Source organism: Nicotiana sylvestris, chromosome 2 (genome assembly GCF_000393655.2).
Source record: "Nicotiana sylvestris chromosome 2, ASM39365v2, whole genome shotgun sequence".
In the NCBI taxonomy this organism is placed as follows: Eukaryota; Viridiplantae; Streptophyta; class Magnoliopsida; order Solanales; family Solanaceae; genus Nicotiana; species Nicotiana sylvestris.
Genome location: NC_091058.1, coordinates 107,567,383 through 107,583,292, shown reverse-complemented (window position 1 = coordinate 107,583,292; position 15,910 = coordinate 107,567,383). Strand labels below are relative to the sequence as shown.

Below are 15,910 nucleotides of genomic sequence, written 5' to 3'. Positions count from 1 at the left end.
TGGGTATAGCAGGACTTGAACCTGCGACCATTAGGTTAAAAGCCCAATGCTCTACCAACTGAGCTATACACCCCAAAAAAGATGTAGTAGTAAATAAGGATTGGTACGGAAAAGAGGCCGGCCCCCCTTCTTCTCATCATATTAAAGGAGCGCGGCTCTGTATGAGGCTCGTACTGCAGAGCAAGCGGAAGAAAACGTAAGGTCGCGCGTTAGCACTCCTGCAAGAAAACGGATGCGCTAAGGCGCAACTTCGCGCAGCTGCTACGCCCTTGCTTCTTGCCCCTTATTTCAAACTCAAGGAAAGCCTTGATCGATATGAGAAAGATGCGCTCAAGCGCCCAACCTAGTAAAGGGGCTTGGGCTCGAAAGCCGGCCTTACTCAACAAGCACCTTTCTTAGTAAGGTTGCTTGTTTCCACTCATTGAAGATTCTATCTACAAAAGAAGGTCAACGGGGGATACTCAAATAGCTCTCACTGACACCAGAGAAGGTGAGGTCGTCTTTCTTTCCAGCCGCCATACGGTTCGCCTTAAAGCCTTAAGGATCAGGGGAGGAGCAGTTATCTATGTAATTACGTTGTTGGCCGTTGTTCCGGTCGAGCACTCTCTTTTCTTTGTCCAATTCCGTCTTACCAAACAAGACTGACTTCTTACCAACCCGCGAAGGGTTGTGAGGCTGGACCAGGTACGAAGAATGAATCTATATCTGTGCACGGAAGTTGCTGGCCGGCGGCCGCTCAACTGTTCGAGCGCAATGCAGTGGTGTTGGTTCCGATTCGACAAAGGTAGAATGCCTGGTCGAAGGTCCAGTACAGTAGGTAGCAGGCGTGTTCGTTTTGGCTCCCGAGCGAGAACGATAAATAGGCGATGCACCATCCTTGCTGCTACGTACGTTTTCCTTGACTTGACAGATTCATTCAATTGAACCCACACTCAAAGGAGGACCACAAGCTCGGGGCTCGACGAAACGGAAAGTTTCAGCATGTTGAAACTTCTTGGGGTTAGCAGTGAAAGAAAGAGCCCGGCATTCATTTCTTCATGAATATTCATAGCTGAGTCTACTAAAAGAGGGACCAGCCTCGTCGTGGTGATTAGAGGACACCTCTGATCGTTCACCTCTAATGTGACACGTTCCCTCCCAGTTATATGATCAACGGGATCAGTCGGCTAGAGAGCGGGGCTATTCTTCTTCCGTGGAGACAAAGTCGTCCCTTCTACTGACCGAACCCTCAGTTCGGGGGCCTTCGTCAACATGTTACGAAGCTCCAGTCTTCGGTGGGTCACCATTACTTGACTTAGAAAGGCGAACATCTGGGCAAGGGAAAGCGCAGTGCGCCTGGTGCAAATGGCTTTCTTTTTTCATGATATACCAATCAGAATGGAGGGTCCTACCTACGTACATGATTGATAGAATCACTACGTAGGGGGGGCGGTCAACTTGATGCGGGAGAGGCATGAGTGCAGTTCGATCTTGTGGTGTATTCGTTTGTAGTGAGTAGGGCCTCTTTCTCGTTGATCAGTTCGCCTCCGCTCTATTGAAAAGTAGGAATTCCTACGGCGGTTTTGTCAACGAACGCGTCTCGGGCCGGATTGACTAACCTAACCCACCCTTAAGGAGGCTTTTCCATAGTTGGGTGTCCGCTTTAGTGTGATTTACGAAGGCTAGGCTAGGTTTGGTAATATCCAAAACAAATGAAAAGAGGTCGGGGTCGATAGGTGGCAGTTGGCAAGGAACTTGATCCCCCCCAAAAAAAGGGGGAAGCCGCGGTCGAACTCTTATTCTGGAAATAAGTCGGGGCCCTTTTACCAAGTCTACCAGATAGAAGATGATAGAGGGCCAACTATCGTTGCCTTGCACAAGACGGTGCCCTTTCACTTCGAGTTCCTTCCTTCGTAGTCAAATCTGATGATACGCTTTGGCGATGTTACCTACCAAATAAAAGGCCTGCTAGGTGATCGAAATCGCTCAGGTCAGTGAGGACTCACTCACTCACCTACTCCTTATCTATTTAAGACTTTCTTCTATCTACTTAATTTAAAAGGCGACCCGCCGCGCCGGGCTATAAGATAAGATAGAGTTCTTGTACTACTTGATTGACTGGTAAGAAAGAGCTTCCGTAAGAACTGGAAGACTCTTGTATGTACGGTAACCCTCTCTTCCGCTACTGGTGGACTGTTGCACAGAAAGGGCGACAGAAGCAACCTTTCTTAGCGCGCTTTTCAAGCGCTTAGCTTCTGCTAGTGGCGGGGCGGCAAGGCCATGTTGTTCAGTTGGAAGCCTAAGCCAAGAAGGTACGAACGAAGTGACGGGCCCCTTTAGAAGATAGGGGGCGGCTTTCTTGTGGTAGTAATTGCGAACATCTCTCCTCTTCTCTTAGCGTGCACAGTTTGCTTACATGCCGCCTTAGGCACATCTCTCTTTCTTAGTTTCACGCTGGACTAATGATAATGAATGAAAGTCAGTCTTTTAGTAAACGTATATAAGCAGCTGTTTAGTGTATAAGCAATTCTTTAGTGGTCGCACCGAAAGTACGGTGGAGGTTGGTTGAAGATGATGTTACGCGGCGTTCAGAACCAGTCTTGAAGTGAATGAATTAGAAAGAAGTAAGGAAATGAGACGACTCTTTCTTGAACTATATCATAAACAGATCTTCCCCTCCACACCAATCACGAGTTTTTCTCTATTCCTCTCGTATATCGTCGTAACGCCCTTAATGCTAGGTTTTGAAAAAGACTTTTCATGTCATTCCCATTTAGGTCCGATTCGGATCCCTCCGTTGTTTCCTTTTCCTTCCGCACCTTTTCCTCGAAATGAGAAAGAAGATGGTACACTTGAATTGTATTATTTAAGTGCTTATTGCTTGCCAAAAATCCTACTTCTACAATTGGTAGGTCACCGGGTTATTCAAATAAGTCGTGTTTTCCGTGGTTTTCCCATGTTACAACTTCCGTACCAATTCGGTCGATCCGGAATGGATCGGTTAAACATTCCATTAGGGAGCCTGGTCTTGACTCTTCTGTGTGGTATTCATTCTCGTTCGGCTCTTGGAATCACATCCAGCAGTGGTTGGAACAGCTCGCAAAATCCAACCACTTCACCTACTTCATTGCCCCCAACCCTTTCTCGTACCTCTATTGAAACAGAATGGTTTCATGTTCTTTCATCGATTGGTTATTCCTCTCCGTTCGTATCTCTTTTTCCAATTTCGGTCTCGATTAGTTCACAAGATTGAATGGCCAATTCTCCTCCGAACCCTCGATTCGATTGTTTTCCAAGAATGTTGAGCCGGGTATGTAAGCCATGTATCTGGGAGGAACTTAAATAAAAGAAGGGCTTTCGGTTTTTTGCACCCCGTTTTGGTCTTGCAGCTATTTTTAAAATATATATATAAGAATCCCTTTTTTAGAAGAAAGATTATATATATGTCCAATCTCTAGTGGTGGTGGAACCAACCAAGATGTATGTCGTCCGACCCGACCTCAGACTCTTTCTTCCCGACCTATTTGACTCTCTGGCCGTAGTTATTTAGGTGGTATTCCGAGATCGAATTCCTCCCAGGAACACACGAAACAAAGATATGAACTGGGTAAATAGAAATGGAAAAGAGATGTTTCTATTTCATCCAAATTAGAAGCTTTTTCTACATCCATATGATCTACTAAAGTAGATCGGTATTGACCATATAATAAAAGCAGATCTTGGTCCATGGAGTCCCAAGAAGGTAAGAACTCCAACCTGTCCGATGCTTCTTCGGCCAAATACGATATACAAGTGGGACCTGCACTATGAGCAAGCTGTGCGAAAAACCGCTTCTTTTTTCCGGTTCCGAAACAACTTGGGCGAAATAGGGTTCTACCGGGAAACCATGGATTTTTGAGTTTTCGCCATTGGTTACTGGTTGAGCCACTGGAATGGAATGAGATAAGAATCCCTGGAGATCTTTCCTCTCCACTTACTCGTAACAGGCTTTTCTTCTGTAGAAGACTTCTTCCGAATGGCATAATTGTCCGACACTACGTTCCTCGATCTTCAAAGAAAACTGACTCCTCCTACTCCTCCTTCTCCTTTAGGATAGGATCCTCCTTGGTCCTTCTTTCACTAATGGTCTCACCATTTTCTAGTAGTAGTAGTTCGCGCGAGGGACTCTCCTTTCTATCGCTTGCCCTTGCCTTTCACTCTCATTTGGTCTCTTTCTTCTATAAAATAAAGCGAAGCAAAGCGCATGGCAAAGAAGCAGCCAGCTGCTTGCCCCCTTCCACTCGGCCTTTCTTCGCTGTGTGAATAAGGTCTTAGTCTGTATGGGCATTCTGGGCAGGTCGCAATAAGTCGCTAGTCGAAGGTTTAGACCAATCGCAATTCATCACCATCTTGCCCGCTTCCAATTGATGACTGGCTATTATATAAGTGTTGACCTAAGCCCCTGCGCAGGGGCTCGGCTCCCGAACCGTACGTGAGCTGTCTCGTACGGCTCTTCCTAAGAACTTGAAGCCCCCTCTCTCTAAATAGAAAAAAATGCATTTACAAGACAAAAAAGACTTTTTCAAAAAGCCTTCGCCCTCCTATTCAACGGGGCTATTAGAGAAGCAGCTTCGTTCCTTGACTTCTTTTCTCAGTCAAGCTTCCTTGTTCCTTAGTGTAGTCTCGGTCCATAGTTGTTGACTCCGTTCCTTATAGCCTAGTCTATATCCACAGCTGACGTGACTCCGTACCGACGCCTTTCCCTTTGTATAGTATACGGCTAAGTGACTTCGTAACCTCAACGTACTTTTTTTCTTACTGTAGCATAGGCCTTCGTCGGGCTTTCGTCCCTTCGCCTATAGACGGCGGCTTGGCTTCGCTATCGCTCATGACTTGGTATAGAGCCGTGTAGTCGTCGGTTTTACCACCAGAATGCCTATGAGATAGTGGTCGGCCTTTCGAATGCCTTCTTCCTTACTTTTCTGAGAAGCCCTTTACGACTATACTATAAAGGACAGGGGGGTGTTCACCTTTGGAAACTTAGCTACTTAAGTCCTTCTCAGAAAGTCAAAGTAAAGGCGAACGGCATTCTGTTCTACAGCTACAACACTGAATATTTCTTATTAATATTAAACATCTTAATAGTAGAACTACTTTCGTACTACTAAACAAGGAAACCTTCGGTTCCCTTTGTTTGAATAAACGCCGCTTATTTTAGTTTACATTCAAACCAAAGTAAACCAAGCCTAAGCGGTCACGACATCTTGTTGATATTGATTGAGGAGTTTGATGGAGTTTAGCTGACTGAATCCATAAACCTAGAAAGTCGCCGTCACTGGTACTTTTTTATTTTAATTTGACTCTATAGGTAGGTATCGGCGGGGCTTGCGTAATGTAGTTGTAGTTAAGGCTGAAGTAGCGCTTTTTATTTTAGAAGATCTACTGAAGTACCAAAGGCGAACGGGGCTCCCAGGCCGGGACGTCTGGCAGAATGCTTGGCCTCCTGCGCTGGAAGCGAGACCCGAAGGGTGAGCTTATGGCGGTTAGCTTCTAGCACTAAATAATAGGCATTAGGCATTCTGAGCTGAAAGGAGGCAAGCAAATGAAGGGAGGCATTACGGGCCGACTACAAGAAAAGCAAAGCTTCGTAGACTCGGTCAAGTCGCTTATAGAATGCCGACGACTATTTTCCACTTAATTAATAAGTGAAGGGGAGAGGGAAGCGAGGCTTAGCGAGCTTTATAAGGCCGACCACTACATAAGCCGCTGGCGGAGAAAGCTCGAAGAGCTTCCCTTCATTCATTACTAAGCCAAGGTCCCAGGTCTCCGAGTCAGCCCGCGCTTTTTCGAAGAATCCTGCACCCATGGGCATACGGCCTGGCAGGCCTTCCCTTTCCGCCGGAGCTTCATGGGCGTTGCCCCGTTCCCCAATCAGATGTTTGGATGTGAGCTATACTCCGCGAGGAGCCAAACGGGCGTATGGCCTTGCCATTTGACCTCTTTTCCCGTGTGACTAGGAATGCTCAGTGACAACCTCTCAATTGTCACCGCCTGACCTCTCTTGCTACCACGGTAGCACCTAGTGTGGTCAGCACCAATCGTGTTCGGGCAACGAAGCTTACACTCATTCACATTGGTTCATCCTGCTATGCCCTGGGCCTTTTGCTCTTCTAACGTAAAAGGTGGCCGGCCATTCGTCAAGGCCCAGGAATCCGCTGGACATCTCAGCGGCGGGATTTGATACCCGCATCCGATCGAAGTTGCATTTTAGTGCTCCCCTAACATAAAGGGGAGCTTTTTCTAAGTGGGTCGCTTCGCGCAAGACATTGCTTAGGACCAACGGGTCACACGACAGGTGCACGATCTACTTTGCACGTTCCATCCTTCAGCCCTTCGCCTATCGGCTTGGCAGGCAAGCTACCTTGATCCGTCTTCGGCTTCGATTCGTTACGCTCAGAAGCTCCAACAAGCCCTAAAGTCTCTTGCCGCCTAAAACTCTGCCAAGAGAGCGCTGCTTTACGTTTGATCCTATGTACCCATAGAATGCTATGCGTTCTCCACTTTCGGATCTCGCAAAGAGAGAACGTGTTTTTTCCTCTGACTTTCTCTCTCATTCGCGGAGCGAAGAAAGCGGGCTTTGCCCCAGCTACCGCTATCCTTGGGAAACCAAAAGAGCTACCGAAGGAAAGGGATGCAGTCTCTCCCTTGGCCTTTGGAGAGGAGAGGGCAGAGAAGAAAACGTCCTTCGCGCAAGTTTTTTTGCTTCCTGCGTCCTTACTAGTAAAAAAGGGGCTCTTCGACCAAGAAGGCATTCTGGTAGGAAGGCCGACCACTACATAAGTCGCCATCCGTCCAGGAGAGAAGCAAGCTACCTTTCTTTGATCCCCCTTCCCGGGCAGGGAAGAGAACGAAAATGGACCGCAGATGGTAGTCGTGGTTGATTCGAGGATCTTACGCGGCGGAGCGAACTCTTCTATCGTCTTGCATTTTCTCTGGCGGACCCCCCCCCGGTCCATCGTACTGGAGCGATTCGAGAAGAACGATTAGGCTCATATTCTATCCTTTCTACAATGCCTATAGACGAAGTGCTTCGTTTCAGATCAATTCTTCGCTGCAATCGCTTCGATCCACCCCCTCGGTGAAAAACCGTAATACGCCCTGAGGAATTCCTACCAGCAGACTTCCCTGTACTCAAAGTGAATTGTCTAAGTGCTCTCCTTTGTCTCATTGTTTATCTCGTAATCATTCGATTCCGCCCCTAAAGCTAGCTCCTACTCCTCCTCCTTCTCCTTTAGGATAGGATCCTCCTTGGTCCTTTTTACATAACACTCTTGGCCGCCCAAGAGGACTGGCTATCTTTCTCTTTATACGCAATATCTTGAAAGGCAAAGAAAAACAGCGCACGGACAGGAAAGGACGACGTACTATGAGACTTTCTGTTTTATTAATCTCCGCGAGCTTAATTCTTCTTCGATATCCATATATTTTCTATATGGTTCAAACAAACATAAGAAATAGCGGGTTCCTGATAGAGGGAAATCCACAGTTACATTCGGAATTTAAGTACATCTTAATCTCTTTTTGCCTTTATTCATTCATTACAATGAGAAATTTCCACTGGATTTATTGTTCTAAAAGCGTAAGTCAGATTTTTTAGAAAATACCTTTCTGGGTTGCTTTTGCTTTTCCAGCATTCGCCCCTTCAGTAGCCTTTTGCGCGGGTCCTGCTCCTGCGCTTCCTGACCTCAACGAGATTCCAGTAGGCCTTTCGCCTGCTGAAATAGCGCAATTGCATCGGGAGACTGAAGAGAATGCCGCCCAGTGTGACAGGCTCTTGCAAGAAATCTGTGTGCAGGCAAGAGAAGTTGCCCGTGAGCAGGGAGGAGTGCGGGACGAACTCATGCTGGAAAAACTCGTCGACGCCGTCAAGTATCTTGCAGACGTGGACGAGTTGCCCGAGGAGAAAGGAATCCCCGCTCTCATTGAGGTCAGGGGGGAAATCACTAAAAAAGAGCCCTCGACCATTTGGTTTTATATCGATCAAGAAATGAAAAGGTGGGGCGGTCGGGGTCTATGCTGAATTCTTTTTCTTAGATAGAATGAATGGAAAAGGGGTGCTTGTGTTGTGGTTTTCGTAGTTGCAAGAATTTTTTTTTCGAGAAAAGGTCCTGTCAAGTCGGTCCGCTAACGCCTTATCTTCCTATTTATAAGCCACAGCTTACTTCGACGTTTTCAATTTCCCATAGAGGAACTGCTTCCTGCGTCTGCGGCCGTTGCAGCTAAACTAACGGAGGAAGGAGGAGGGGGGGGGGGGACATCAAATGGATTTTTGTTAACACAGAACTGGAAGAGGTTCGATTCCTCTTTGATGTTGTTAAGCCAAGAGCGCAAAGCGCATGCGCGAAATGAGAGCTAGAGGAATGGGAAGACAAGAGAATGCCCGGGTACTCCATCTACCAAAAGAAATGATTGAAATAGAGCGAAGAATGGAAAGGCAGGCTGCGAAGGCGCTGACTCAAAGGCTGATAGGATTGAACTCAAAGGGAAAAGGAAATAGGCTAAGCAAGAGGATTTACCATCGATCGTGAAAGACGAAGTGACTCACCAAGAGCATTGCCCATCAGGGGCTGCGGGGACAGGAGCTAGAAGAACTAAACCAAAAGAAAATGGCCGTAGAAGGCTAGCTTTCAGAATAAGAAAAGGCACCTTATTAGCACGATAGGGGGATGCTTAGACAAGAAAAAAGCATTCAACAAAACTTCAAAAATTCTTTCTTAGGAAGGAATGGAAAGATAGGAAGCTTGGAGAGCTAATGGAAAGAAATAGAAATAACAGATCTGCGATAGAAGTCGAATACAATTAAGTAACTAGGGGCAAGATACAGACTTTAGAGCGTCAAGTCATACACAAATCGGAGTGACTTCACTACCTGAAGAAAGAAAGCTGCTTCGGCAGGGTCGAAGAAGACGTGTAAGACACCGAGGGGCCGGGGCTTCTTTATTGTAAGGCGTCTAGAAGCCCAATTTTTGTCATGTCTTATGGGCACACAAATGTTCACAAAGGAAAAGGCTCTCCATGGGCAGCGTCTGCTTCGGCTCAAAGCGAATAGGCTGGCAGTCTTGAAGCGACGGAGAATTCTTTAACTGTTCGGTGTCGGCATCTTTTCCTACTTCTAACTGTTCTCCTAACCGGGCAAGGTAATCGGCTAACCGGGAATTCATCTTCAGAGCTAAGTCCCAAGGAGACAGGTTGAAATGTACGGGCGTAGGTTAGCGTCTCGTCCTACAAATGATAGCCTTTGAAGGCCGCCCACGGGATGCGCTGTACGGTAGTAGTTTATGTTAGCTGCTTATCCGGTGCCTTCTTTACGACTTTCGACCAAGCCATTATTGAAGAAACTCTTGTTTAGTCAGGACGTCGTTCCCGTCCCTTGTGGTGCTTTTTCAACCCCTTGCTTTGACTTGGTAAATTTCATCTGGATTCGCTCCAATTCCAAGAGATACCGCATTATCTGCATCACCAGTTCTAGGCGTATACTATGTTCCAGAGCCTTTAGTTTAGTTGCAGAGCTAGAAGCTACTATATATAGATAGTGCCCGATTTCTATATCCTGCCTGCGAATCGAAGCTCTTATCTCTCTAGCTCATGAATAAATCACCCGCCGGAAAGGAATAGCCGGAATAGAATGAAGGAATGATTCAATCTTCCATCATTTCAGAGCCGACGCCTCCTTTTCTGCCTTTCTATCTATACTTCCCATCCCAGCAAATTATGGAACAAGCAACGGCTTTCGCGCGAAAAAGTTTTTTTGCTGGGTCTCGCTTGCACATTTCTGGGTTTGACCTTTCGTCCCTTAGTCTCACTATGTTCAACTAAGCCACTTCGTCCCTAGACTCGGATTTGCACGCCTTTCAAAACCTCAAAGGCGCAATCCAGTTAGGGGTGGAACTGCGTTTTATCGCTGCCAAGCTTCCGGTAGCGAGAGCACGACCACTTATAACCGACTTACTTGATAATGCCTCCACCCTTTCTGACCTCTACCAACTGAGTGACGAATTGGATAACCCATCCAGTCCTCTATCGCATCGAATTGACGAATTCATTCTGTTGTGTAAAACCAGTGAAGGTGGTGGTGCTCAAACACCAAGTGGGGCTGGGGAGCGAAATTGCTAGTTTTCTTTATATTCTCATTGAAGAAAAGCGAATTTACGAGGTTTCAAGAGCGTGGTAGCTCGACCCTCGGTAGAGTGGCGAAGCTGTGAACGAATGGGTTAGGCGAAAAGGGGAGGCGGGGATCACCTCTAACAAGCGTATGCTTTCGAGTCTAGATTTTCACTCTCGACTTTCGCCATGTAAGGAAAAAGATTGTGGTTCGATTCCACAGCGTGCTTCTTTTATCCCATCAATCAACGCCTGCTGCACAGAAAGAAGAAAGAGGCTCGAGGTTCTAGTATAGATAGGGAGTGAAAGTTCATAACATTACTTGGGATGGGAAAAAGTGGTTGATGCTAAAAAAGACGGGGTTTCATCAAGCTTTCACTTTTTCGATCGACCTCACCGACAGATGATCGAAGGCCTTAACTAGTAAAATATAAAGAAAGATCTTTAAGTCAATTAAATAAACTAGTCAATTTCTGGTCACTAAAAAGTGAACTTCCTTCCTTCGACAGTCGGAAAGTCTCTTAGGCGGTCTGAGGATACCAGCTTCGCGGGACCGCAGTCCAACTCAAGGCTAAGCTTTACGGTCCTGCCGCTTTCTCGATCAACTAACCGAACTCTTGAAGACAAGGAAAGGGACTGATTCACAAAGGAGTCCGGCACCGACCCGGATAGATGATGCCCTATCGCACTCCCTTCGATCCGCTATCAATCCGCTTGATCAAACAAACGAAAACAGTCAAGTGATGCTTCTCTTTTATTGTAATCTTTTAGCAGGGAGCTTGGGATGGGCCCAAGTAAAGGCCAGCTAGTGTCCTATAGCGCGCTCCCTTTCTTTTGGTATCTTTCGCTTGGAACCTAATCCGCGAAATGGATACAAAAAAGGTGGCAAGTTTTTTCTCAATCGAGAGTCATTTCCCTTAGTGACTGACGAATGGAATCAACCAGATCTTTACTTAACTTGTTTTTTGTTGCTCTCTTTTGTTCCAACGAATGTCGTATCTTGCTTCTCTTGTGCCCTCTCTTTCTATCGCAGCCCCTTTCTTCTTTTTAACTCGAACTGTGGTACACGACCTCCTTTTACTGGAAAGACCTCTATTGGACTGGGAAGTAGCGCGGGAAAGTATGAAATGCTCATTTGCTAGTTAAGTAGATCCTTTGTAAAGTGTATTCCTTCCTTGGCAGTACGGAAAGTCTGTATCTATAAGGAAGTCTCGGGGCTCCCAAGTACACGATTGTTTAGGTGTGTGCTAAAAGCGCTTCCTTTAATGCCAGCCTGTATCTGAACCCCCTTTCCATATCTCGGAGAAGGTATGCAAGCAAGTCATCTGTGCTAATAAGTTCCTGCCTTTTTTTTATAGGTAAGACATGGGGCAATAAGCCCGCTTTCACAAATTCCCGTCTTTCTCGATCGAAAGCTAAGCGTGCCAAACCATCTAAGCAAAGTCCTATTTGTCAAAGAAGAGAGCCAAGACAAGCTCAAGTCATCCGGGATAAGAGAAGGTCCTATCCTAATAAGCCGGGGTAGGACCGGTCGAATAAGCAGTAATTCATCTTTGCGTAGATGAAGAATGGGCTACTTCCTCACAGATTGAAGACTTTAATACCAAGAAAGATCCTTCTGAAACATAATATTTTACTACCTCAATAAATGCCCGAGAGCATTCAATAAATCTTCTCTTCCTCTATCTACCCCAGCCTCGGTTCGGTCGGTCATGGGGCTTCCCTCTGCCAAGAATTGAGAGAAGATATTTCGCTTTTACTCAGTACACAGATTCGGATTAGTCAAAATAGAACTAGACAGATCAAGGTGCGGAAGGCAAGCAGCAAATCCAATCCTTTTAAAAGAGAACCTGAATCCCCTCTTTCTGCCCTACTTCATGCCAATCACTCTCCTTCCTTCCCCAAGAGCCAACCATGGCATGGCATTCGATGCATCAAAAATTTCATTGCCTTCCTCTAGAGCATCGGATTCAATAGCAAGGGTTATTCAACTAAGACCGGATTCTGTAGCAGAGGAGAGCAGGAAAGAGACAACAGCGGTTATTCTAATTGAATGTCAACCCGCCTATTCTGATTCACTTTACCCAATAAAGGGCTATGCGAAATAGGGATTGCTGCTTCCACTGCGCTACCTTCCTAAGCCCTTACTCCTTTTCCTTTTGCACCTGCCTTGTCGAAGTAGAAGATGTGGCATTAGTTCGAAAATACTTTCTTAAAGTGGCGAATCGGCTTCTCCCTAACAGGGCATTCTATGCATCTTCAGCTAGCTTTCCCCCGCCGCCTACTATCTAGCTGCAATCCTTCCCTTAACCCTAATCATGCTTAAGACATGGAATTGGATGCTTCTTACCCCAAAAGTCAATAAATAGAAGAGTGAGGAGGGATTTTTTGGCAAAGCAAGACTGATTAGCTCGCCTAAGGGTCGTAGCGGAAGAATTCCTCATCTGCGAGCTATTGGGGATCTATTCTCAGGAAGGAATGAAAGGACTGACTTTCCTTACCTAATAACATCTTAATCTACGATCTACGAATAAGAAATAGGAGCATCTAGCCGAGTAGCAGTCAGTAGGCGGAGAAGAAGTCAAAGGCGAATATCTCTTTGCCCCCCTCTTCAGTCAATGCTTTGGCCTTCGTCTCTTTTGCCCTTTTAATTAGTTTTTTGCATGTGTAGGGGCACTTTTTTAACCTAATCGATAGTTGTTAGGATGAATCACACGTGGGAGAGATATGAAATCTCTGAGCAGACTTAAATCCCTTACTTTGCCATTCTTTCCAGAATAGGATTTTGCTTAATATCATTTGGATGGACTCAGATCCTTTCATGTAGGAGAGTCTTTGATGGGCTTTGAATTTGGATAGATCCAGTGGGCCTTCTTGCATGGACTTGGGCTTGCTTACTGGCTTCGCTGAGGATGGGATTCCCTACCCGATGAGTCTGGCTAGGCTATTAGGCACCTTTGGTCTAGGCTTTCTCAGGCCTATCCAGAAGTCTGAAGTTCCGTCTACAGAAGGTCTAATTCTGAGCCGAAGCTCTATTTATTGCCCTATTCCCTTTCCTGACCAAAGTCACTAAGGAGGGGCCGGGGCGGACTGCAATTCGTCTGAGCTTAGTCTTCTCTTCTGAGACGATTGGAGGCTGGGGAAAGGGCACTCTTGAAGAAGGGCCTGCCGTACGTAGGGGTGAAGAAAGCTCCTTCTCTTATAGGAGAGGCGCTATTGAATGAAAAAGAAAGTCTTCAAGAAGTGAGAGAAGGAATCATAAAAGAAATAGCTTTCGACTAAAGACGCAGACGATGAGCAAAAGTCTGCTTTAATAAAGTAGCTCGGGGGAACCTTAAGACAGGACATCGGGGCGAAGGTATGAAGGTACGGCAATGCAGCCCAGTCTGGTCTGAGGAGGAGTGGGACTGTGAAAGCTGCAGCAAAGGGAAAGGACTTTCACCAGTTTCTTGAGTGAGAAGCGGATGTTGGTGAAAAAAGGAAGTTGAGTTCAAGTTTGGAGCACATGGCATAAGCCAAAGATCCCGGGATGACTCTAAAAGCTAACGAGATGATTCTGGTTAAACCGGGCATTCCTCAGAGCAAGGAAAGATCTTTCAAAAATAGAATCAAGAGAAAGCGCTAGAACCGATGTAAGTAAGATCCGCTACAACTAGAAGTCGATCTGGTACCTTCCTCAGGGTACTCAACAACTAGAGTCATCTCCCTTTCTCCTTTTAGCTTTAGTCGGTCGAGTAGCTTATTCGAACGTTGTGAACTCATTCCTGCCTTTGCAATACCAGCGCATCTTGTGCCACAGAAGCGGTTGTGCTCTGCCTCTTCCCCTCTATCAGAAGATTGCCTTGTGTGGAAGGTTGACTCTGAACTTCAGTCAATGGGAGGAATCCCCTTATCTAAGGTTCTTTGTATGGCACTCTAAACTCTCTTTCTTACGCGAGACAGAAAGTGTAACTACCGAAGCTCTTTCAACTTGTCCTGTCTTTGGATAAGTATTGCGGTTAAGTCAGTTAACAAGATGAGAGTCGGAAAATTGAAATAAGAACTGTCAAGTGATTCTTGAATGCTTCTACTTATGTAGATGGAGTCCAGTACGCTACTATATATACTTAAAATTCCCAAGACAATATCGGGAGTACCCATCTTATGTGATATGTAACTAGATCGTCAAACTCTTTCCCGCTATACCCAGCCGATTCTCAAGGACAAAAGGTATAGCATTACATTTTAACAGACAGATGAAAGCTAGGTCTCTACTCCTTCTTCATGAGGAAGAAAGGCCTTGTTATCATCTAGATCGACGTAAGGTGCGTAGCGGTGTAGAGTCCAACTAAGACTTCCATGAAAGGTCTCATTCATCTTGATTGAGGAGTTTCTTACTGACCGCTAAACCTGCTCCTTCTGAGAATGGTTTTACCCCGCTCCTCAATCTTATTCTGTTTCCGATCCTGCTTCAGATTCTCTTTCAGTTGTGGAAACAAGCCCCTATTCCTATCGGTTGAGTAGCCCAAGCTCCTTAAGTATTGTCCCCTCTCCTGTGAAAGAAAGAGGTTGATGCACCCAGCTACCCGAAGTAGAGCTTTCTTTGTCCCACCTTTCCTTACTGACTTTCCTAGTTTAGATAGCGTATTGAGAATCATGTCAAAATACACCAAGACCTGGGCCCAGGTTCTCTTTCTTCAAGAAAGGGTAGCTTTAAACAACCCGGTTCCAAACACACCAAACAAGCAAGCGACTCCCCTTCCTTAGCGTACCCGTCCATTAAGGCATTCTTCCTTCTTGCGTATGTGTTATAGCTCATAGCTCTAAGCCCCAATTCCTTGGTGAAAAGAGCTGTCGCCTTTAAATCATCGAAAAAAGAAAAGAAGGAACCGCTCGAAAGGGACCACACAACAATGGCTCATAACTGGAAAACATAACAACAATGTCTCCTAGCTGCAAAAGAATGGCTCCCAACTGAAAATTTCTCTCGATCACTCTCTAACAGAAAGCCATTTTCCCTTTCGCAAAAAGTAAACTTGGACTTCTTTCCTAAGCGGAGATTTGGACTACATGGACCTAAGCAACCCGCCGACAGGGGCAGCCTTTCACTGTTGGAAACTTTGATTTAGATTGGTAGGATTCTGTCTAATCTTTCCTAATTTATAAATTGCACTCAATCAACATAGTTTCCACTCATTCCTTCTCGACCGCCTCTTTTCTAGTCACTTTTGATCAAATCTTTCTTGTGATTTTCTATTCTCTTATGAGAAATGGTTTGCTTCGTTTGAGCCGTCGTCGCTTAATGCATGTAGGGGGGCTGGGGCTTTTCCCCCACGACCCCTTTTAAAGGAGAACCAGAAGAACAACAATGAACTCAAAGCTAATGAAGGAGATCCGCAACTTGAACAAGGTACACGGGATCTTTCCTACCCCTTTCTATTTCGACTTCTTTGAAAGGTGAAAGAGTAAGAAGCTAGACCGACTTGCTCTTAAATTAAAAGCAGCAAGAGCAAGTAAGTAGGCTTTTCTCCGCAAGAACAATCTTGACTTTCTTTATACTTTATAATATAAGGCCCTTTAAACGATCGTAAATGGCCTGAAATGTAACGACCTATGAGAGAAGGGTTTTTAGAAAAGAAAGCGTACCAATCCGGCAAACAAAGCAAAAACAACGGCTCCTACATAAATACAATAGAATTGAAATGCTGTCACTAGAACGGACCACACAAATAACATCTTTCTAGCCGCCTAAAGGAAGTATTCAAAGATAAGATAACGCTATGCGCACACAAGCTAACTTCAGGTATGCAGT

General features: G+C 45.7%; 1 non-coding gene across 1 annotated transcript; it reads right to left on the bottom strand.

Annotated features, from left to right (window-relative positions):
- On the bottom strand, positions 1 to 73 carry TRNAK-UUU (transfer RNA lysine (anticodon UUU)). Its single transcript has one exon. It is a non-coding gene; the product is annotated as a tRNA-Lys (tRNA).
- Positions 74 to 15,910: the final 15,837 nt, after the last annotated feature.